Source organism: Leucopleurus acutus (genome assembly GCF_964270905.1).
Source record: "Leucopleurus acutus genome assembly, chromosome: 3".
NCBI lineage: Eukaryota > Metazoa > Chordata > Mammalia > Artiodactyla > Delphinidae > Leucopleurus > Leucopleurus acutus.
In genome coordinates, this window is record NC_139145.1 from 36,687,815 (window position 1) to 36,712,769 (window position 24,955).

Consider the following 24,955-nt stretch of genomic DNA (forward strand, 5'->3'; position numbering starts at 1 on the left):
GGAAATCTTATAACTTCATCATGAACTTTCAATTGGGTCGGGCTTTGTCAAGGGTTCCAATGTCTTTGTTTTACCTTTATTCTAAAGTCATGAAGAATGTTTCAAAATTAGAAGTCGTCTGGATCAGGTGCCCCAAACTCAGATGACCCAGAATCTAGGCAAATAGTGTGCGTGAATGAAGCAGTCGACGTGTGGAAAGAAACTGTATGGCTGTCTCGGTCTGCCTCTCATTTGCCTACTCTTCAGAGTGCTCTAGAAGCAGAACAGAATCTCCCTAAGAAAAGTTACCACAAAAGTGCAGTAATAATGACAACCCACACTGGTCTTAGTCTCAAACAGATAATAAGGAGTGAGTAGGCACTGTCATAAACTCGCAAATGCATGGTCCTCTAAAGCTGGCGGCTGCTACCCACACTTACCTATTAGTGCCATGCCTGAAGTGTGATTCCAACACTGTCAGAGGCTCTGAATTTTTAAGCAAAATGCCTCTATGCCCTTTGTTATGTAACTATGCAGTGCCTTCATACTCTGACTACAGGATCACCTATGTCACTTGCTTTCACCAACAGAATAATGCACACGTGACAGTAATGCCAGAACTTCTAAAACTAGAGCTTAGAAGGTCTTGCATGTTCCTCTATGCTCTCTTTTACTTTTACCATTAGCATGAGAACGCACCACAGGTAGCCTGATGTGTATGAGAGACAAGGATGTGGAGAAGCCATAAACTGCCCTAGCTGACAGCCAGATGAGTGAGTCACCAAGATGAGTGAAGCCACATACCTAACCCACAACTCACCCCAGACACATGAGCAATAAACTTACTTTTGCATGCCACTGAAGCTTCGTGGTTGTTTGTTATGCAGCATTATCATGGTAGTAGATAACTGATATACAAAACCAGGCTCTTAGGTAAAATCTTTTGATTTTTAAAATTCACACCTGAAAGAAGTTCTTGGAGAAGTATCGTGCAGAGTGATATGAGGAAAAAAACTGTTATCCATCTGTTTATTGAGTCTATTGGTCTGGACTAGATTCCCCTTTTCTAACAACCTATCCTTTATCCATGTAAGATATAGATATTTATCTACAATGCAAGTGTTTTTCTAAGTTAGCAACCAATTCAAGTTTTTTAAACAACACACAGTTAGGGACTTCCCTGGTGGTCCAGTGGTTAAGAATCCACCTTTCAAAACAGGGGACGCGGGTTCGATCCCTGGTCAGAAAACTAAGATCCCACATACCGCGGGGCAACTAAGCCCACACCGCAGCTACTGAGCCTGCATGCTCTAAAGCCCATGCATCACAACTAGAGAGCCCATGCGCCACAACTACTGAGCCCAAGCACCGTGGAGCCCATGTGCCACAGCTAGAGAGGAGCCCGCATGCCACAACAAAAGATCCCGCATGCCGCAACTAAGACCCCACAGCCAAAAACAAAAAAAAACAAAACAACACACAGTTAAAACACAATATACTTCTGTGGATCTGATCCAGACCACAGGCCACTATTTTGCATTCTCTGTTATAGTCTAATCCCTTCATTCTATATTTAAGAAAAGACATTAAAGAGAGAAAATATCTTTTCCAATAGTAAGTAACTGGACCTCAGATGTGTAACTTCACCTAATGCAGTTAGCTTTTTAAAAGTAACTAAGTGTCCTCTTTCGAGTGCATGGATATTTCCAAAATCATTCAGTTCTTCTCTCCCCATCCTTCCTGCCGCTTTGTTTCCGTCCAGAGGCTAGATCCACATGAAGGATCTACATCGTATTCATCTCTACAAGCCTCCTCTGAGCCCTGTCAGCTACCATATTTTGAGAAGGGGATTTGAATTTTCTTTTTCCCAGGAAAGGTAATACTTCTAAAAATGTGCTTGAGGCCACAAACTTAGGATATTCTTTCAGCATTAAACTCACACCACCTCTTTCCACGAAACAAATGAATAGATGATGTTTCTACTTTAAAATGGTATAATTTTTACACAATGCTAACTAAAGCAAAATTCCCATGAAATCTGAATTACATCGGTCTTGGCCAAGCAACCATCTAGGGTAAGAGCAGACAGGCAAATTCTAATACGGCATGTGTCCATTCACTTAGAAAAACATAGTTTCCCTTTCACAGAACTACTGAAGGAGAACCCACATTGAAAGTTGTGATTATCCTTTTAGCCAGAATTCATAAAGAGACTGAACAGCTGCACACTTTATTAGATCTAATCTAAATACCTGTTCCTTGTATTTTGTGCTCGGAGTTATTTATGTCGTCAATTCAACTTTATACTAACCATCAGGCGGAATACTCCCTGCCGTTCTGCTGACTCAAAATAATGACTTGTAAGGGAGCCCTAATGACAGAACAAGGGGCAATTATAGACACAGCGTGAGACTTGGAATAACTGTGTGATGTATTTTGTGCACTTGATTGACCTCATGTTCAACTTCATTTGTGTCTCACTGTTGTAGATACGGCCTATGCCTCAGGGTATATGCCTTGTTAATTTCAATATAAGAAGACATAACTGGATTAGATCAGATGGCTCACACAAACCAAAAAAAAGCTGCACCAGTGCTTGGCGGAAAAGTGATGGCACATTGGGGTCTACCTGAAGAAACCATCAAGTATCTTTCAGGTTTTCAAGACTGAGAAGTTAGGATAATCAATACGCAGTGCTAATTCATTTCTACGCTTGGGATAACAAAAACTGCATACCTTCTTGTGTCTTTACATAACTAGGGTGGCTGCTGAGAGGACTTAGGATTTATTGTAAAATGAGAGAGGGACAGGAAAACAAAGAGAGCATAAGCACTCAATATATAATAAGGTTATCATGAGATATCCATAGATTGTATTGCTTTAGAGTAAAACTGTAAGGCAGTCTCTTCTGTATGTGTCCCTTTGAAATACACTCCTGCTGTACTGTTCACTGAAGGAGAAAGGGCGAAGTGAGTCTTTTCTGATGGGTTGTTTATAATCCCAATTCCTAATATGCTTACTTAAATGCAGGGGTGAGGGAGAGTAAAAGATGGGGAGTGTAGGAAAGGAACTGTTGTCTGTTTATCAATGTTAACATTGCCCAGAAAAAAAAGAACAACAACAAATCTTCTTGTTTCGTTCTGTATAAAATTATGGAGGGAGTTCAAGCATATAACAATATTGCAGACTGACTTGAAAACAACATGGAATAATTGGCACTTAGGCAATTTCTCAGAAACATAGCTTTGATTCGAAACTGGTTGAAAGAGGTGTTGTGAAATGGTCGTTTCATCAGTCTTGGTTGTTTGCTAATAATACCATCTAGTCAACCCCACCTACACTTCCAAAGTGGCTGTTAGAAAAACCTACAAAAGTGTTGATGAAAACTTGAAATCAAAGTTTTCTAAATGATCCTGAGAACTACATCTTTGCTCTTCTATCATTAGCCATCTAATCTTCAAGAAAGTGCATAACTAATATCTAATATTGAGTGAGGAAGCTCCTAACTCAATATACAAATAAAGTGCTAACCTAGCAAGGACTACAGGCAAACACTGCTAATACAGAATATGGAAATCTATTCCATACGTATCTGGCCTGAAAAATTTAGGCTGAAAATGGGTCATAACAGAAACTATAGGAATGTAACAGCTATTACAGGAAGGGACAAGATGCTGATGCTTTCCACACTAATTTTACCTCAAATGTTAGGGAAAGAGCAGGAAATGTATGCTCAAATATGCAGCGCCTTTTAAAAAATTGATTTTCAATAGGCCAAGTTTTAAAAACAAGTATTAGTAACTTCTTTTCAAGATACTACTCAGATAAAATATACTGATGTTAAACAGTACGTAGAAGAATGGATTTTCTCTGAGAAAATAGATTTATGACTGAAAACACTTCCTTGAGAAAAAACATTTCTCCACTAAGGCACTATCCTTTACTAACTTAGAGTAACTAACAAGATATAGGCAATCTAAATAAACAAGTACAGCACGCATGATTCATTAATTTTAAATCACTGTCTTTCAATTTTATATTAACAGCACTGCCATCACTTCTTCCCCAAATTAAAGAGAGAACTCACCAAAAAAAGACAGATAATGCTATTATTTTATAGTACATATATTTGTAAAAGTATAAACTCACTAATCTAAAGTTAATGAGTTACAAAAATAAAGCTACTTTCATGATATCAACAATTGGAAAGTAGGGATGCAGACAGAAGTTTAGTCATCTAACAGCCTTTGATTTGACCTATTTCAACATTTTATTCCACTCAAGTTGAAGAATGTTTGATCAAAAAAGTCTATGATTTGGACATATTTTAACAAAGGCATCTATTTATCCTTCACCTAGTCAGGTGATTTTCCTCAGGAAGCCATCTACCCAACTTTCAGTTCATCCATTTGGGGATATTCATGACTCCACCCAGGCAAGTGACTCAGGTCTGGCCAACCAGACCTTATTTTTCCGGTTAATAGTTACTGCTTCAAAACAGAGTATCTGACACAGCTAAGATCCATGAAAGGGTCTAACCCTGAAATTCTTCTGCAATTATTGAAAGAGTCACTGGATTTTAACCTGGAACCATTTGGCCTGGAGCTATTTGCAGCCATCTCACATTAAATAGAGCCTGAGAATGATTCCATCAAAATAGAATATAGCTCCACAAAAGAAAGTGAAAATAAATTCTGATACATTCATTTATTTACTAATCTGTTAATTCAACAAATATTTATTGCACACTTACTATGGACCAGAATAGTTATAGATAAGGTAGCAAATAACAAATGCTCTTGCCCTCATGATGCTTACTTTGTAGTGGGGATAAAAGCACAGTCGTCCCTTGAACAACACAGGGGATAGGAGTGCCCACCCTCCACACAGCTGAAAATTTGCATACAAGTTTACATTTGGCCCTCCGTATCCACAGTACCACATCCAGAGATTCAACCAACCTCAAATCGTGTAGTATTGTAGTATGTATTTAGTGAAAAAAATTCACACATAAGTACACATGCATGGTTCAAACCCGTGTTGTTCAAGGGTCAACTGTAGTTTTAAAATATAATGTAAAATAATTTCAGTGTGATATGGGGCCTTGTAATGAAAAATTGTGCTAAGAATGAATGATAAAGTGGGTATGCTATCTGTCTAAGCATGGGCTGGCAAATTACATGTCATAGGTCAAATCTGGTTTTCGTATTTTTAAAAGACTGTTAGAGAGAGAGAGAATATGCAACAGAAATAAGAATTTACAGGGCTATAAAAGCCAACAATATTTACTATCTGGCCCTTTATAGAAAAAGTTGCTAGTCTACCAAGGTGGTTATCAAGAATTCCTCCTGTCCCTCTACAAGCATGCCATCGATCCTATTAAAAAAAAAAAATCTATTTTCCCACCCTTTGCATCTTGGCTGTGCTTGTAAATACTGTTGGTGAATAAAGTGCTGTAGAAGCAGTATTCTGAGACTTCCAAGCCTACTTCTTAAGAGGCCTTGTAGCTTTTGCTTTCACTTTTCCTAGACCCCATATAAAGAAGTCTAGGCTCACCTACCAGAGAGAGAGGCCATAGAAAGAGAGAGGCCATAGAGGATGAGAAACCTCATGGATAGAAAAGCCACATGCAGGAGAGCTGAAGCATCCTGGGCAATACTAAGGCTCTCTTCACATTTGTGGAGCTGTATCTGGTCTTCCAACTGCAGTCAAGGCACTCCAGCCAACAGCTACCATGTGGAACAGAGATACACCATCTCTATTAAACCTCCTGGAATTCCTGACTCAGAATTGTGGACAATAAAGTGATTGTTTTAAGCCATTAACTTCAGGGGTGCTTTGTTTTACAGTAACAGATAAGTGAAAACGAAATTGGTAGTACCAGAATCAGGGTGCTGCTTTGACAAAACCCTAAAACACATCCACAGGCCTTTGGAACTGGGTGACAGGCAGAGGCTTGAAGGGAAGTGAGGAACCAACAATGGAGGTCTGAAGAGCAATGGGGAAAAAAATGCTATTAAAGACTAGAGAAAGAATGGCCTGTATTACATAGAGGTGGAACATTTGGAAACACTTGTGAATCTAGCTAAGATTTTTAGACAGAAGTCTGAAAGTGCCAATTATTTTCTTGTAACTGTATATCATAAAGTATAAGAGAGAGAGAGAGAAACTAAAGAAATGCTCCATTTACAAGCAGAATTTAGAGAAAATCTAAGGACCCAGGATAGTATTTCCAGTTTAAAAATATGTTCTCAAAGTGAGAAACAGTCCGCAAGTAAAGTGATGTCTATTATACCCTTTGGCAAAGTAAGATTCTTAAGATACTGTCCCAAATCAACCTGATATGCCCAAAGTAGAACACCACCAACAAAAAAGTTATCAATGTGACTTGAAGACATGGAGTGAACTTTGATAAGATATGTGAGAAGTCCACAATATTTTAAAGCACTACATTGATAGAAGCACATTGGATTAAATAGGATTGAGAGAGGAAAAAAATGAAGAGAGGCCTCAGGGCTCCCAACTTTGTATAGGCAGAAAGCAGAGGGAGGCAGGAGCTAAACTGCCAACATAGGGATTCTCAGTACACATAGCCATTAGTTGAGGAAAACGACGCACTTGAGAACCACCACGGGGGAGCGGAAGAACCAGGCCCCAATAAAGAACCATTCTTGGGACTTCCCTGGTGGCGCAGTGGTTAAGAATCCTCCTGCCGATGCAGGGGACACGGGTTCGAGGCCTGGTCCGGGAAGACCCCACACGCCACGGAGCAACTAAGCCCGTGCGCCACCACTACTGAAGCCTGCGCACCTAGAGCCTGTGCTCCACAACAAGAGAAGCCACCGCAATGAGAAGCCCGTGCACCACAACGAAGAGTAGCCCCAGCTCGCCACAACTAGAGAAAGCCCACGCGCAGCAATGAAGATCCAACACAGCCACAAATACATACATACATACATACATACATACATACATACATACATACATACATAAATAGAACCATTCTTTTGAATTGGAAAACAGGTGCCATGTGCCTAGATGTAGTTTATAATTGCTATGGACCAGTTCCTGTCTTCCATTGTTAAATGGATTGTCTATTGCAGTTAGCCTGCCCTGTCACCCTTTTGGTGAGTAGAGAGGAAAACTTGATTTTCAGTTCACAAATCTCTTGATCAAGAAGAACTATCTTCAAGGACTTATCCTCTCCAGAACAGGCATAGATTGCCAGACACCTAATCTGGGGCCTGGTGCTATATTTGAATACAATTTGGGGGCTTGAGAGAGTGAGTATATTTTTCATGTGGAACAAGTGAGAAAAGGTGTAGCCAGAAAGTGGACTGTGGTAGATTATCTGCAAAAATGGTCTCCAACAATTATCCAATCCCTGTATGGCACATGACACAACTCCCATCAAATAGGGAGTACATTCCCCACCACTTGAATCTATGGTGGTCTTATGACTTGTTTTGACCAATTGAATGAGGTGAAAATGACATTCAGGGTCTCCAAAATACAGGCCTGTAAAAGCCTGATAGCTTTGGCTTTCACTCTTGGAAGACAGCTACTATATACTAGCAAAGTCCTGACCATCCTACTGGAGAGAGATGCCACAGAGAACGAGAAGGTCCAAAAGATGAGCGATCAATTGAGGAGAGAAGCTGGGTAGAAGAGAACCGAGGTGCCCCATCTGAAGGCCAGCATCAAAACCCCAGAGAAGTTAGTGAACTTGGTTCTCCAGCCCCCATTGGTCCACCCAGCCAACACCACACAGAGCAGAGACAAACCACATACTGAGTCTTGCTTGATTCTGACACATAGAATCATGAGCAATAAATGGTTATTTTAAGCCACTAAGCCTTATGATGACTTGTTATGAAGCAATACAGAAAAGACACATAGTCTATCTTAGAGTAGCCACAGAAGCTGTCTGAAGAGATGGCCTCTGAACCGAGACCAAATGATATGCATGAGGAAACCATGATTGAACACTGCAGGCAAACAGACATACTATAAAGCTTTATCGACTTAATCTACTGTAGAAAACACAAGTTATCTGAAGCTGGAGTGGTGTGGATAAGATGAGGTGTAGAAAGAGACGGGGTAAGTTAGTAGGAAGAAACTGAAAGAAATCAGATATTGTAAGACCTTTCAGTCCAAAGAAAGGGATCTGAATTTTATTCTAAGCCTGTGTTAACAGTTCCTGAATCAAGCATGCTACTCTAGAACTTTTAAGTTTTATGAGCCAACAAATGATTTTCCTCTCCTTTCTAAACCTGTTATATATGCATGTGAAAGGGCCCTAACTAAACAATCTGATTCACTGAGAAGATTGAGTTGAACAGTAACAGCATTTGGACACCTTACACTGAAACCTTAGGATAGAATTCCATTAACTATAAAAGGGAAGATAAACTTTATTTAGATATCCAAGTTCTACACAAAAATGGGATTCCCCTGAAAGGAAGAACATACTAGTGATCTCCAGTGTGTTCAGATTTGGCAGATTACATATGTAGGTACTTTCCAAGTTTATGTTAATTAGTTTTAAGATATACTTGTATTAGTTTCCTGTGGCTACCATAACAAATGACCACAATAGAAATAATAAAAATATTGGGTTGGCCAAAGCATTCATTCAGGTTTTTCCATAATATCTTAATATCATAATATCTTATGGAAAAACTCAAATGAACTCTTTGGCCAACCCAATAAATTCTCTTACAGTTCTGGTGGGCAGAAGTCCAAAATCAAGGTATTAGCAGGGCAGTGCTCTCGCCAAAGTTTCTAGGGGAGAATCCTTCCTTGCCTCTTCCACCTTCTGGTGGCTCTAGGTGCTCCTTGTGGCTGCATTACTCTAATCTTGGCCTCCACTGTCAAATGGTCTTCCACCGTTCTCTGTCCCATATGAAGATACTTGTCATTGGATTTAAGATTCAACCAGTTAATCAAGGATGATCTCATCTCGAAATTCTCAACTTAATTTACCTCTACAAAGACCTTTTCTCCAAATAAGATCACATTTATAGGTATCAGGGGCTGAAGCTTGGACTTTTTGGGGGACAGACACCATTCAACCCACTAAGATACATTTTTAAGTCAAAGGACAAAAACAAAACAAAACATCGTGGAATGCCTGAAGCACCATTACAAGGAACCAAGGTTGAAAATTATGGCTTTAATTTCAAAGGCATATGTTACTTCATTTTTTAAAAATTTTATAATTTCACAGGATGATGAAGAATTGAGGTTAAGAGGGACCAATAAATGGAAGAAACCAGCTTATACTTTATGTATTGCACCCAGCCAACTGAAACATTTGAAGCTGCTGAAAAAATCATTTTGAGAATCCCAATACTTCAGATGCCAACCTCCATCTCCATTCCTAAGAAATTTTTATTTTCATCTTGCTTTCACTGGAACCATCCTTACTCCATTTACAATGTGAATTACAATTTATACTGCTGCCCTACATGCCTGAAGGTGACTCAGTAGAGAACAGAAAAGGGAATCACTGTAATATTGACAAGCTTGGTGATATATGTCAAACAAAAACAACATCCAGTGAATGTTTTTTTATAATGCATCCACCTGAACACCTAAATCAGAAACAATTGTAGTGAAACAGAAGTCAAAAATAACACTAAAAGCAGTATTATATAATTATGCCAATTTAAAACTGTAATAGCAATTTTCATTTCTGACTACAAATGAAATAATGGATACATGCTCTTAACATAAGAAATGTTCATATCCTTTATGTTCGCACATTTCTAATTCTCATGTCTAAGAATATTGTTGGCCAGAATGATTTCTGTTCTAAATGACAGGCAGTGCAACTCAAACTGGATTTAGAAAACAACGTGGAAACAAAAACAAAGAACTTAGTAAATAACTTAATGAAACAGTCCAGACTTAGTAACTCACTTAATGAATGAGTCCAAAGCCTCAATTATTGGTGGAGCCAGGTCCCTAAACGAGTCTCGCTCCATATCGTGTATCTACTTTATTTTTTATTTTATTTAATTTATTTATTTTATTTTGGCTGGGTTGGGTCTTTGTTGCTGCGTGCAGGCTTTCTCTAGTTGCGGCGAGCTGGGGCTACTCTTTGTTGCAATGCGCGGGGCTTCTCATTGTCGTGGCTTCTCTTGTTGCAGAGCACAGGCTCTAGGCATATGAGCTCTGAAGCGCAGGCTCAGTAGTTGTGGTACATGGGCTTAGTTGCTCCGCGCTATTTGGGATCTTCCCAGACCAGGGATCGAACCTGTGTCCCCTGCATTGGCAGGCGGATTCTTAACAACTGCGCCACCAGGGATGTCCTAAATATACTTTCCTGTGTAATGACTTCATTCTCAAAAATGGCTCTCTCCGTGATGTATTTCTAAAAGTCTTGGGTCACATTCTTTCAGATTCAAATCTAGGAGAAGAGTAAATATTTTTCTCTCCAACACTTCAGCAAAAGTCTCAGGTTTATTTTGGTAGGATCATGTGCCAAACCCTGAATTAATCATTGCAGGTGGAAAGATACAATGCACTGACTGGGCAGAGCTAATATATGTGCCCAGCTTTGGAGACTTCAGTAAAGTCAACCCATCATTGGTGGAAATTTAGGTTGTTCCCTTTTACTTTCATTATAAATATCTCTTTAAGGAATTTCCTTATGGATGTGTATGTATTATTTTCTGATTACATTAATAGAATAAATTTTAGAAGTGGTACTGCTATATCAGAGTATACACATATATTCTGAAACTTAAAAATAAATGTACAAAATTGCCTCCCACGAAAGTAGTATAAATTTCTATTTCAGTGAGTAGTATATGAATTTGCCTTCACATGGTCTTATCATATTTGGATATTATCATTTTTGCTAATATTCCCCATACTGGAAGACTAAATAAATTCATGTTTATATATCATTCAGCATACGTATTATTTTCTTGAAACTTTGAAAGTCATTTATAGATATTAAGATACTTTACCTCTATATACTTCAAAGATTTCTCTTACATAATCACAATGCCATAATCATAAGCAGAAATTTAATATTGATATTATTTAATAAATAGTCCATATTCAAATTTTTCCAATTGACCCCCAATGTCCTTTATAGCTTTTTTTTTAAATCAAGGACCCAATCAGGATCATGAATTACATTTAGATATTATCTAACTAATATTCTTTTATCTTTCTTCCCAAACTATTCCTTTTATTTCTTTTCCTTGTGTTATTGCACTAGCTAGGACTTTCAGTAGGGTATTGAAAAGACATGATGAGAGGAAACATCCTTGCCTTGTTCCTGATATTAGAGGGAAAACATCTAATTTCTCACCATTAAATACTATGTTAGCTGTAGGTTTTTATAGATGTTATTCATCAGACTGAGGAAGTCACCCTCTATTCCTAGTTTACGGAGAGTTTTTATCATGAATGGATGTCGGATTTTGTCAGATGCTTTTTCTACAGTTATTCATATGATCATGTGGCTTTTTTCCTCTTCAGCATGTTGATGGGGGATGGATTACAATAATTTACTTTCAAATGTTGAACCAGTCTCATGGACCTGTGATAAATCCTGCTTGGTCATGATGTATAATGATTTTTATACATTGTTGAATTTCTTTTTATACATTGTTGAATTTGCTAATGTTTTGTTGAGAATTCTTGCACCTATGCTCATGAGAGATGTTGGTATGTTGTTTCCTTCTCTTGTTATGTCTTTATCTGGTTTTGATACTAGGGTAATGCTGGCCTCATTGAATAAATAGGAAGCATGTCCTCTGCTTCCATCTTCTGTAATAGACTGTAGAGAACTGGCATAATTTCTGCATTAAATGTTGGTAGAATGGTGAATGAATCTGGGCCTAGTGCTTTCTATTTTGGAAGGTTATTCAATACTGCTTCAATTCCTTTACTATATATATATATATATATATATATGACTATTCACATTGTCTATTTCTTCTTGTGTGAGTTGGGCAGATTGTGTCTTTCAGGGAATTGGTCCATTTCATCAAGGTCATCAACTCTGTGGGCACAAAGTTGGTCACTGTATTCCTTTACTGTATTCCTTTACTTTCAACAATCATGACATCTATATGAAGTCCCCTCTTTTATTTCTATTAGTAATCTGTGCCATCTCTTCTTTTCCTTAATTAGCCTGGCCAGAGGCTTATAAATTTTACTGATCTTTTCAAAGGAGCAGTTTTTGGTTTTTTTTTAATTTTCTTAATGACTTCCTGCTTTAAGTTCCATTGATTTCTGATCTAATTTTTATTATTTTTCTTTTACTTTCTTTGGATTTAATTTGCTCTTCTTTTTCTAGTTTCCAAATGTGGAAGCTTAGATTACTGATTTTCAATCATTCTTCATATATATAATATATATATACACATATATATGTATACATGTATACACACACACACATATATACACACACACAATGCTCTGAATTTCCTCCCAAGCATTGCTTTCACTGCATTCCACAAATTTTGATAAGCTGTATTTTCATTTTGTTCCAAATACTTTTTTTTTTATTTTTGCTTGAGATTTCTTCTTTGACCCACATGTTATTTAGAAGTTTTGTTTGTTTGTTTTTTAATCTCCAAGTATTTGGGGATTCTCCAACTCTTTCTATTATTGATTTCTACTTTAATTCCATTGTGGTCTGAGAGGAGACACATATTTTCTACTCTTTTAAATTTTTTAAAGTGTGTTTCATGGCCCAGAACGTGGTCTTTCTTGGTGAATGAGCCATATGAGCTTGAGAAGAATGTGTATTCTGCTGCTGTTGGATAAAGTGGTCGATAGATGTCGATTATATCCAGTTGATTGATGGTGCTCTTGAGTTCAACTATGTCGTTACTGATTTTCTGCCTGCTGGATCTGTCCATTTCTGAGAGAGGGATGTTAAAGTCTCCAACTATAATAGCAGTTTCATCTATTTCTCCTTGCACTTCTATCAGTTTTTGCCTCACTTATTTTGACACTCTATTGTTAGGTGCATGAACATTAAGAATTGTTATGTCTTCGTGGAAAAGTAACCCCTTTATCATTATGTAATGCCTCTCTTTACCCCTGATAACTTTCCTTGCTCTGAAGTCTGCTCTGTCTAAAATTAATACAGCTAGTCCCCCTTTCTTTTAATTAGAGTTAGCATGGTATATCTTTCTCCATCCATTTGCTTTTAATAGATATATGGCTTTATATTTAAAGTGGGTTTCTTGTATAAAACATAGATTTGGAAAAAAAACATAAATTTGGGTCTTATTTTTTAATCCACTCTGACAATCTCTGTCTTTTAATTCATGCATTTAGACTACTGACATTCAAAGTGATTCATGATATAGTTTAATTAATAGATATCACAGTTGTTACTATTTTCTATTCATTGCCCTAGTTCTTTGAACCTATTTTTGTCTTCCACTCTTTTTCTGCCTTTTGTGGTATTAATTTAGCATTTTATAAGATTCCATTTTCTCTCCTTTTTAGCACATCAGTTATACTTCTTTATTTTTATTTTTAGTGGTTGCTGTGGAGTTTGCAATATACATTTACAACTAATCCAAGTCCACTTTCAAATAGCACTATACCTCTTCACAGGTTAGTGCCACTACTTTATAACAACAAATGATCCTAATTCCTCCCTCCCATCATCTCTTGTATCATTGCTGTCATTCATTTTACTTATACATAAGCACACATAAGTATATAATCAAATACAATGCTATTATTATTTTGCACAAATTATCTGGTAGGCCAACTAAAAAGAAGAAAAATAAAAATTTTATTTTACCTTCATTCATTCTTTCTCTGATACTCTTCCTTTCTTTATGTAAATCTGAGTTTCTGACCTATATTATTTCCCTTCTTTCTATGGAACTTCTTTTAACCTTGCTTGCAGGGCAAGTCTACTGACAACAAACTCCCTCCACTTTAGTGGGTGTGAGAGTCTTTATTTCACTTGCACTTTTAAAGGATAATTGTGCAGGGCACAGAATTCTAGATTCACAGGTTTTTTATCTCAACACTTTAAATATTTCATACCATTCTCTTCTTGCTTGCATAGCTTCTGAGGAAAAGTTGGATATAATTCTTTGTTTGCTTCTGTATAGGTAAGGCGTTTTTTTACCTCTGGCTTCTTTCAAGATGTTTTTTTCTTTATCTTTGATTTTCTGCAGTTTGAATATAATATGCCTAGGTATAGGTTTTGACACTTGTCCTGCTGGTGTCTCTAAGTTTCCTGGATATGTGGTTGGGTATTTTACATTAACTTGGGGGAAATTCTCAGTCATTATTGCTTCAAAGATTTCTTCTGTTCCTTTCTCTCTTCTCCTGGTATTCCAATAACATGTATGCTACACCTTCTGTAGTTGTCACAATTCTTAGATATTCTGTTCTTTTTTTCAGTCCTTTTTCTCTATTTGCTTTCAGTTTTGGAAATTTCTATTGTTATATGCTCAAGCTTAGAGATTCTTTCCTCAGTCATGTCTAGCCTACTAATGAGCTCACAAAAGGCATTCTTCATTTCTGTTACAGTGTTTTTGATCTCTGGCATTTCTTTTCAATGCTTTCTTAGAATTTCCATCTCTCTGCTTACATTGCCCATCTGTTCTTGTGTCGTGTCTACTTTGTCCATTAGAGCCTCTGGCATATTAATCGTAGCTGTTTTAAATTCCCAGTCCGATAACTCCAACATCCCTGTCACATCTGAGTCTGGTTCTGATGCTGGCTCTGTCTTTGTAAACTGGTGTGTGTGTGCATGCATGCCGCACACTTGCTTTCGCCTTTTAGTACATCTTGTAATTTTTTTCGTGATATCCATGTAACTGCAGTAAATAGGCCTTCAGTAAGGTCGTGGTAAGGCACGAAGGAGGAGGAGGAGAAGCCTTCTATATTCCTATAATTAGGTGTCAAGTCTTTTATTTAGCCTGTGCCTCTGGACTCTGAACTTCTCAAATGCTTCTCAGTTTTTTCCCTCTCCTTAGGTGGACAGGATAGCTAGGCTGGAGCTGGGTATTTCCCTTCTCCCATGTGGAAGTCTAGAGCAGGCTAGAGTTGAGTATTTCCCTTTCCCTAGGTTGGTTAGGCTCTGAAGAAAACCCAATAGTTTAGGCTCTGGTAAACAGTTTCTTTTGAAGGTAAGTCTTGTTAACGGAAGAACAGAATGCTCTGGTGTATTTCAAAATCACTACTTTTCCCCTCTTCTACTGGACGCATAAAAGGCTTCTTATTTTTTAATATTTATTTATTTGGCTGCACCAGGTCTTAATTGGGGCATGCAGGCTCTTAGTTGCAGCATGCATGTGGGATCTAGTTCCCTGCCCGGGGACAGAACCCAGACCCCCTGCATTGGGAGCACAGAGTCTTAACCACTGGACCACCAGGGAAGTCCCTATGAAAGGTTTTTTCTCCAATACTCACTGAGAAAACCTGGTCCAGCTTCTGGAGGTAAAACTCACATACCCCTCATGATTGCCACTCCAGCCCACCCCATGCCCCAAATTTTTGACTCTCACACTGAGCTTCTAGCAATTCATCAATCAGATGTTCTAACCCCACCACTGGTTCCTGTAATTTCTGCTCTGGGTTTCTCTCCAGTAAATTGTGATTCTTTATCTGTCTCTTCAAGTCGGGGGGCAGCAGTTTGTCGTGTGACCTCACTTCTCTGAAGAATCTAAAAGGAGTTGTTGATTTTTCAGTTTGTTCAGCTTTTTACTTGTTAGGGCAGAGTAGCGACTTCAAAGCTCCTTCTGTGCTGGATTGGAGACTGCAAGTCCTCACTCTTTTCTCTAGTTTACCATTTCCTCATTTCTAATATATATCCTGAGGCAGTTTGTGGCCTGCTACTTCCTTTATAGCAGATATGCCTTATATGCCTTTGCACACAACAGAAATTTCCCATTTCTTCCACCACACTGTCTGCATTGATGCAGGTCCAGATTTGCTGGCATGCTGGAAAGTTGGTACCAATCCCTGATGAGAATTTAGTCTCTTACGTACAGTGAGGAACTATAAGAATTGTCATCCTCTTATATGCCCTCTTCGTGTTAGCAGAATATATTTGATCTCAGCTGTAGATGACAGAAAGCCCAATTCAAATGATCTTGTGCCAAAAGGGAATTTATTGGCTCTTGTGAATAGAAAGCTCACAGGAGTAGAGCTCACTTCAGATATAGCTTGATGTTACAAGGACACTCTTCTGACCCAGCCCAGCTCTCTTCTGTGCACTAGCTTTCTTCTTACACAGCTCTTCTTTTATGTTTCTATGACAAACAACTCAAATCTAGATTTTCTCTTCTCAACTACATGTCCAGGGGGAAAGAATGAGAAACCCTCTTCCAGGATTTCCAGAAAGGCTTCACTGGTTCTGAATAGTTCTAAATAGGCTGTGGGCACACATCTGATCCAATCACTGTTGCCCAAGAAATGCAAGATGCTGGTTAGCTATGGCCTAGGCTACATAATCCACTCATAAACAGGGAATGATGTCAACTATGCTGGAAACTTGGAAAGAGCTGGGGATGGTGGGTAGCTCAAAGGAGAATCGGGATTCAGTTAGTGAAAGGCAGATGAATAGATACTGGGTGGCCAAATCAACATATGTTGTCTACCCTGGAAAACTAGAGCTAATTTGTGGTTATTCACATCAGCAGGTCCTGGACGAACAACTCAAAATTAAATTTTACTACTTTGTGATAATTTAATTTTTTTCTCTTTTTCTCCAGATTATATTTACATGATTATAGTATCAGAATTTTGGTATTTATTCAGTACTTCATTAATTTTGGATTATAATTTCCCACCTCTAACAAAAATGTTCTACTCATGATATCATAATTAAGTTACTTTGGAGGAGATTTTGATACCATGAACTGAAGATTATAACTACAGGTGAAAAATAAATAACAGGAACCACAAAGGGAGAATAAAGGCACTGGTTTCATGAAAATGACCCCCAACTCCATGTAATGACTCCATGTAAATATGATTTGTGATTTACTGGTACTGCTGCTTTTAAAAACACATACACACTTCTCTTCAATTTCCCCCTAGGGTACACATTTGGTGCTATAATAGTTAATGATAATTCATAAATGTTGAATTGCTATGATTTCATTTGCACTTTTATTATTTTGAATGCAAAATAAGAAATATGAAGTTGCTCTATATGTATACTATTGTTTGTATAAGACAAATTACAGGATTGATAAAATCAGTAAATTTGACAGGACACGTAGTCTACAAGAAATAACAACTGTATAATAGGTGGTATGCACAGGCAAAGACTAAATACAGTTTCCAGTAACCAATTAGAATTATGATAAAAGAGTGAGGAACAATCATCTAAATTAATAGGCTTCTTATATTCAGTATCATTGACATGGCTGTAAGTTGCAGAAATGATAGAGTACAATAGAAACCACATCTGAAAAAGAAAGCCCTGAGCAGGGGTCATTAATGTTAAATAAATATTCAACACTCAGTTTCCACAATACTGAAATGCTGGCAGGCTGAATCCCAAAGGCCTCACAGACCTAACTCTCACAGAAGTGTAGTTTTGAATTAACAAAATATTCGGAGCTCAGTAAAAGTACTTTAGCTCTCAGGCCCCAGGGCCATAGGAGGAAAAGACGGAGATGTGCTGAGATGTCAAGTATTGTTTCTGTTTCTTCCCATCCCACTGAAAAAAAAGGAAAAAATCACACTGCATCCTCTATAAATCAATAAACTATGTGCATCTTACAAGTATTTACTGGGCTCCTAATATATGGCTGGTGCAATTTCCAAATGTGGTAAAGTTTGTGTTTGTGATACACTGTAATCTCCACTAAGATCTCAGAATGATTTTGTGGGTAAGTCTCACTGATGAGACAGTAGGTTGACCAAACAGGAAAAAGGAAAAGGAGAAAGGTAGCATTAGCTCTTCAGAGAAGTCTTCTCCCAGAAACCAGAATCCCAGTATGTTGTAGTAAAGTGAGAAGAGTGTGCCATTTGGAGTTACGTAGACCTGAATATGAGTCTTAACACCCACCAACCGCAGACTGTAGACTCTGGTCAATTTGCTAAACTTCTCTGAGCCTGACTATGATCATCCATAAATGGGTAATCATTCCAACTTCAAATGTTTAAGAGTGAAGACTCAATCTAAAAACTTTGGAGAGATTTTTTTCATGAAGCTAAAATTAGGTGGAAAAAATATAACTGCATGTGTATTATTTTGTGTGGATAACCATATCATTACTCTTACTGGTATACCACAAACAGTGCAATAAACTAGCATATTAAATATTGTATATCTTTAGATTTTAAGGTGTATTTTATGTATGTATGTGGTAATTTACCATCTATCCCTCTATTTCCAGAAGAGAAAAAAAAGACCATAATTTTATTCTTACTATGCTTTCAAAAAATTCCTCATATCTCTGAGTTTCTGAGTATTAGTTAAGGATTTGGAGCATAGAATTTCCAGGAAGTATCTTACTTTAACCCAGCACCCAAGAGATTATTTTCACTATGTCTAAAATATCTTATCCAGTAAGAATGAGAGGGAAAAGAAACTTTTCCATTTAATTGCTTCTTTGATTTATATCAGCTGCCTTAGCTTTGTTGCCGATGCCAAGCATAGTTAGAAGATTTGGAAGGTGAGAGATAACAGAAGAGTAGCTTCTATACAGCTTACAAATGCAAAGGAAAGCAAAGCATCTTTATTGATATTCTTTTAAAAGAGTTCACTAAGGTGCAGCTCACAGTTGTCGAATGGAAGGGAAAACAGAAATCCCTCTGAAAATAAGAGACAGAATTCAAGGTCAGTCTCCCACAGGCTGGTATTCCCTCTACCCTCACCTTTTTGGAAATGGTAAATCATTTATCTGGGTTTGTTCACTGCATGCTGATGGTATCACACCTTATCGCTGTCTAAAAGCACACTTCACGAGCATATTTTTAAAACACCAATTTATCTTCTCTTGTGCCCTAAGCTAATTTGAACCCCAAAAGTCTCATTGGAAAAAAATTTGTAAGTTGCAATGTTTTTGATAAAAGTTAAAACTTTCTTAGATCTTGTCATTCAAAGTTAATGAATAGTAGATACATTTATAGTAGATACATTTTCTCTTAGATGAGCCCACTATGCCTACTCCAATGACAATATTCACAGCATTCAAGACAGGAGGCAAATTATTATGTTATTCCTATGTGGATGACAACATGTTTCTGGTCATCTTTTCCCCATTTCTTTTATGCTGAATCTCTCGAAAGAAAAAACACTGGTGATGAGTTGCTGAGACTCTCATATTACCATAGCACAGGGTACTTAAGCCAGAAACTTTAGCTCCACCCAAATTTCTGATTCCGTAGGTCTGGGGTGGGGGCCAAGAATTTACTTTTCTAACAATTTCCCAGATGATGTTAATGTTCCTGGTCTAGGGATCCTACTATGGCAATCATTGGCTTAAGCCACAGAAAAATAAATTCATTAGTCATCAGCATCAGGATTGTAAAGTACTACTTCACTGCAGGTTAAGGGATTTCTAAAAACACTTGAATGGGATTTCCCTGGTGGCGCAATGGTTAAGAATCCGCCTGCCAATGCAGGGGACACGGGTTCCCGCCCTGGTCCGGGAAGATCCCACATGCCGTGGAGCAACTAAGCCCGTGCGCCACAACTACTGAGCCTGCGCTGCAGAGCTCATATGCCTAGAACCTGTGCTCTGCAACAAGAGAAGCCAGCACAATGAGAAGCCCTGCGCACTGCAACAAAGAGTAGCCCCAGCTCGCCACAACCAGAGAAAGCCTGCACGCAGCAAGGAAGACCCAATGCAGCCAAAAGTTTAAAAAATAAAAATACTTGAACTATAAAAATACTCAATAAAGCAGAGCAAAACCCATATAATATCTATGACAAAATCAGTTCAGCGGACATGATATTTTAAGACTATTAAAATACAAATTCAAGATTCTATTTTCTGCCAACAGGTACTTTAAGATACAAACTATGTTCAATTATGGAAAAATAAATTATGTCTCCCTGCACACCTAAGTTTTGCGCCCTAAGCCACTGTTAAAAGGTAAACTGAGGCACATTAACATTTTCAAGAGCTTATTTGAGCACACACGGATTCAAATTGGGCAGCACCAAACCACAGGTGGTTAAGAGCGTTCTACTGACAGGAGACAGGGAGGAGTTTGCTTTTTGTTTTTGTTTTTTTTTTTTTTGGATCATAAAATGTGGAAGCAAAGCAAGGAAATTATTTGATTGGCTATAGCTTAAACAGTTCCCTTATTTGGGAAAGCTCCTTTGGATATCTATGATTGGTTGTTCTTAAGTTTCATTTTGTCAGATTTGAATGTATTGACTCCGGCTTAAGTCTTGGTTTGCTTATGTAGGTTACTAAGTCATTATAGTCACCCCAGTCAAGTGGTCTACACTTTTAATTAGTTTAACAACCTTATAACTATTTCATTCATTTTTAGGGTGCAAGAATTTACTGGGGCTTTCCTACTAATGGCTAAGGTGGTATTTTTTTAATCTCTGTGCCAAATTTAAGTAGTGTGTAAATTTTATATTTGCTTTGTCAAATCTTGATATATAAACTTTATATTTTCTATAACTTGATTATTCATATTGTTAGACATCTATGTGTGTTCTTGTGACAGTAGAGACAGGAGTACATTTTTCTCCAAAGAATAGATACGAGACAAAATGTTTTTATCTTTTGGTCCTGACTTGAAATTAGAACAATAAAAACAACAACAACAACAACAAGAAAAGAGCTCATGTTTCTGGAACACAGAAGATCTCTATATCATTATTATTATGCATGAGCCAGTGGTAGGGAAAGTAACAGTACTCCTCTAATACAAGATGTCCTAAAAAAACAACCAAGAAAAGAGAATGATTCCTAAGGTTGTTTAAAAGCAAGACAAAAGGAAGTGATTAATTTATCTTCCACAGTTACAATTTAGTGTTTTGCATCTTTGTGGCTTGCCTCATCCTAAAAGCTAGTATTATTCAAAAATGCCCTAAGAACCTAAGGACACAGAGCGGGTTAAGGACTATAGTGCTAGAGTTGAATTGCATGGTTTATTTAAACACAACAAAACAAGGATACAGCAGCTATCCCTCAACTTCAGCCAGTATTACTTATGAAAACTAAAGATCCTTAAACTCTGCTCCCAATGATTAACTTGCGGGGGTGTTGCAGGAATCTATGTTTATAAATGATTATGACAAGGACCAATGTGGAAACCTCTAAAAGAGATGGTAATCCTTGGAAAGCTCTTTCCTCTTCTCTGTCTTGCTTTTTCCTCTACTGCAATCACTTTCCCATCCAGAATTGCCCATAAGGACTCCCCGCTGATCACCAGACTTATACTTAGCTATATCATTAAAAATAAATGTTATACTGTATATATGCTCCCAGTCTTATAGACATTCTGCCAATGGAAATGGCTACATAGCAACTTTGTATTGGAGATTCCCTTTAAAAATAAGGCATTTAAAGACTTAAGCAGTTCAACATGTCCCTTTCTCTGAAAACCTTGGCATAATGCTAAGGTTTGCCCAAGACTTTTCCAATTTTAGCACTAAAAATCTTGCAGCACAGGAACCCCTTAGTTCTGGGCAAACTAGAACAGTTGGTAACCCCACCAATCACTCTGTGCTTGAATGCTTATATTTCCCAGATGCCTATATGGAAAGTGAAGCAATAAAAACAAACCAAAACCCTTCAGAGTTCTTTCTTCTGTTTCAATTGCACTCTTGCTCCTATTCTGCTAATACACTTCACATATTTTTCAGAACAAGAAACAAAACATTAAACAGCCAAATCCAAGAGTGACTTGAGGGCAAATACAGCATTGTATTCAACTTTCCATCTCCAATGTCTACCCTAGCGTCTGACACTGTGAGTGGTATTCAGTGAAGTTTGGGGGACAAAAGAGGTTGGAGGACTTTAAAATATTGTTTTCCATATGCAAGAAAGAAGTCATTTCCTTCTGTGAATAGGCTCAGAGCTAGTTCTCCTCACTCCCAACTACCAACAAATGGACCCTGCCAATCTTATGTTTCAGATATATTATGTTCCATTGGCAATCTAGCCTTGCTCCTCTAAATGATCTTCATAAAATAGTAGCTCTCAAATCTCTCTGTCAGAAAAACTGTTGAAGTGCCAGAGAAGAAATCTGTCACCTGTTGTGAAGTCTGCTTTAGGAGAATCAATAAGTGCATGTATGTACACAAAGATCAGGGCATTCATCCTAGGCTTTTGGATGTCTATCAGTAAGGACATCAGGACAGTCAGATTAAGTTTAGATACATTTCTCCTGATTCCTAGTAATAGCTGGCAGGCATTTGACAGCCATTCTCACGGTGAAAAAGTTTCCTCCTATGAAGGAGAAAACGACAGAATCGAATACCAAGCTAGGACACTGAAGCAAACACTCTAAGGCTTTCCAGAGACTTTTCAATGAAGAGGCTTAAGAAGAAATTCTGACTCTTATTTTAAACACATATCACAGAAGCAACAATTAAAAATTCAGAAATCAGTAAATCCAGTGTTACCACCCCATATCAACTGAAATTATGAAGACTTCCAGCTGTCCAGGAGTGTGTGTGTGTGTGTGTGTGTGTGTGTACACGTATCTGGACAGGTGTGCTTAGATCTGGGAAGAAAATACAGTAGGACTTTGAAGAAGATACAGATCCCATTCCTATACAAAGAACAAGTGATTTGGTAGCTGGCAGGTTACACTGGTGTAGCTGATTTGAAAACTCCATATGTAAATGACTCTTCTCCACAAACCCTAAAATTCACTCTTGTACTAACCACACAAAATCCTTTACACATTTCAGTCACCCATTAATAGTGATGAAAGCCCTTGGAAAACATCCTTTGAGCCATAACCTTTCAACACGGTCTTTCAATATTCTGTTGCTCCGGGTTCCACCACTCATATTTTCCTAACACCTCTGCCTGAAACAGCAAGTTCAAGGCCTTTCCTCTCCTTCCCATGTATGCTCCATCACTTTGAAGGCTTTCCTTCAACATCCTAGCTCCTCTTGCTTTGGCAAACAGACTCATGAAGGACAGAAGCACGTGGCTTTTACAAAGTCTCTTTACTTAGGTGGTGTAGGATGATGCAACCCAATCAAATTCTTCCAAAGAATTCAATAGGCACTGAGAATATTTCTGTTATTTCTCCCATTTCACACCCCATCTCTCTGGCTTTAACAGTATGTTCCATTCCGATGTCACCCCAGGCATACGACAGGTCAGATCTTTAACAAGAGTGATTCAATCTGGATGAAGAGGAAACATATTGGTAATAAAGTTCTGGGTGTATTTACTTGATAACAGCCTAAGATGATGGACCCATTTATTTTTAAAGACAAACAATTATTTTAATAGTGCCTCCACCACTAAGCTTTGTGTTTGCTTTCTTTTTTTTTCCTTTGGGGAACGGGGGGGGGTGTTTTCATTTTGTTTTGATTTTGGCCTTAGCACTCAATAATAAGTGCTAATTATAAGTGTTTTGTGATTTCCTTGAAGGAGATGAGCATTACCACGAGAATTGCTCCGCAGATTATTTTTAAAGTTTCCCTTGCAAAGTATGTCGTTTGGCTGTCTTGAGAACTCCCAAGATGAATGCAGTTTTTGGTTAAAAAAATAAATAAATAATAAAGTTGATATACACTCTGCAAATGACATTGCACGTGCACATATTAGACATTTAAGGGTAAGTCAGTGATTATTGTTAGAACTTTAAAATCATCACAGAATAAGAAACGATCTTAGTTGCAACACGTCTTGTATAGATTACAGGCTTGTGAGAGCCAGGAATTTTTATAGATTTAGGCATGAAACCTTTTATGGTTTCATGCAGACTGGCTGAAGAAAACAGAAAATGTCTGGTCATGCACAGAAGTGACTGCCATGGACGAAAGGAGGTGCAGAAGTTGAAAATCTGCATGTCTACCCCTTACCAGTCACAATCCATCCTGCTCAAATTCAAGTTTATCTGCTCCTGGGTTAAGGTGGTAAGTGACAAAGACTCTCTCCTTGACCAAACTCCAGTCAGGTTTCGTTCAGCTCTTTTTGTCTAGGTCCTGGCCTCAGGCATGTCCTTAAGAGCCCATTTTAGCAAGATTCCTGTCAAGTCATATTAGCCAGAATCCTCCATTCTTGATATCCGATCACTTTCCTCATCCCTACTGTCCCCCCAGGTGATGTCTGATCACCCTGGCTTGCCTTTAGTAAGAATCCTATTAGGGGGCTTCCCTGGTGGTGCAGTGGTTGAGAGTCCGCCTGCCGATGCAGGGGACACGGGTTTGTGTCCCGGTCTGGGAAGATCCCACATGCCGCGGAGCGGCTGGGCCCGTGAGCCATGGCCGCTGAGCCTGCGCGTCCGGAGCCTGTGCTCCGCAACGGGAGAGGCCGCAACAGTGAGAGGCCCGCGTACCGCAAAAAAAAACACAAAAAAACAAACAAACAAAAAAAGAATCCTATTAGGTAGGTTGGGCCAGAATTCCTCCTTACCCCTGTTTCCTTAGTCATTTTCCACCCTGCTTCTTGGCTATAAATTCCCATTTTTCCTTGTTATATTCAGAATGCAGCCCAGTTTCTCCCCCTACTGCAAACCCCACTGCAGTGAGTTCAATCTCTCCCTGCTCCTAGAAAACCCCACCGCAGTAGTCCCTACACCTTTCATGATAGTCCTAAATAAAGTCTGCCTTAGTGTTCTTTAACAAGCACCACGAATAATTACTTCTTTACATAAGACACTCGAAAGATATTTTAGGAAGCAATGATTATTTTGTTAACTGAATGCTACATCCAACTGGGGAGTTAATTCACCTGTGAAAAAAAAAAGCTAATCTCCCTGGGTGCATTTTTGTTGTCCAAGGAGGAGAAGATGTGGTCCTACCAAGAAAAACAGGACTGGAAACGGAGAGCCACATACTATTGCAATGTGTCTA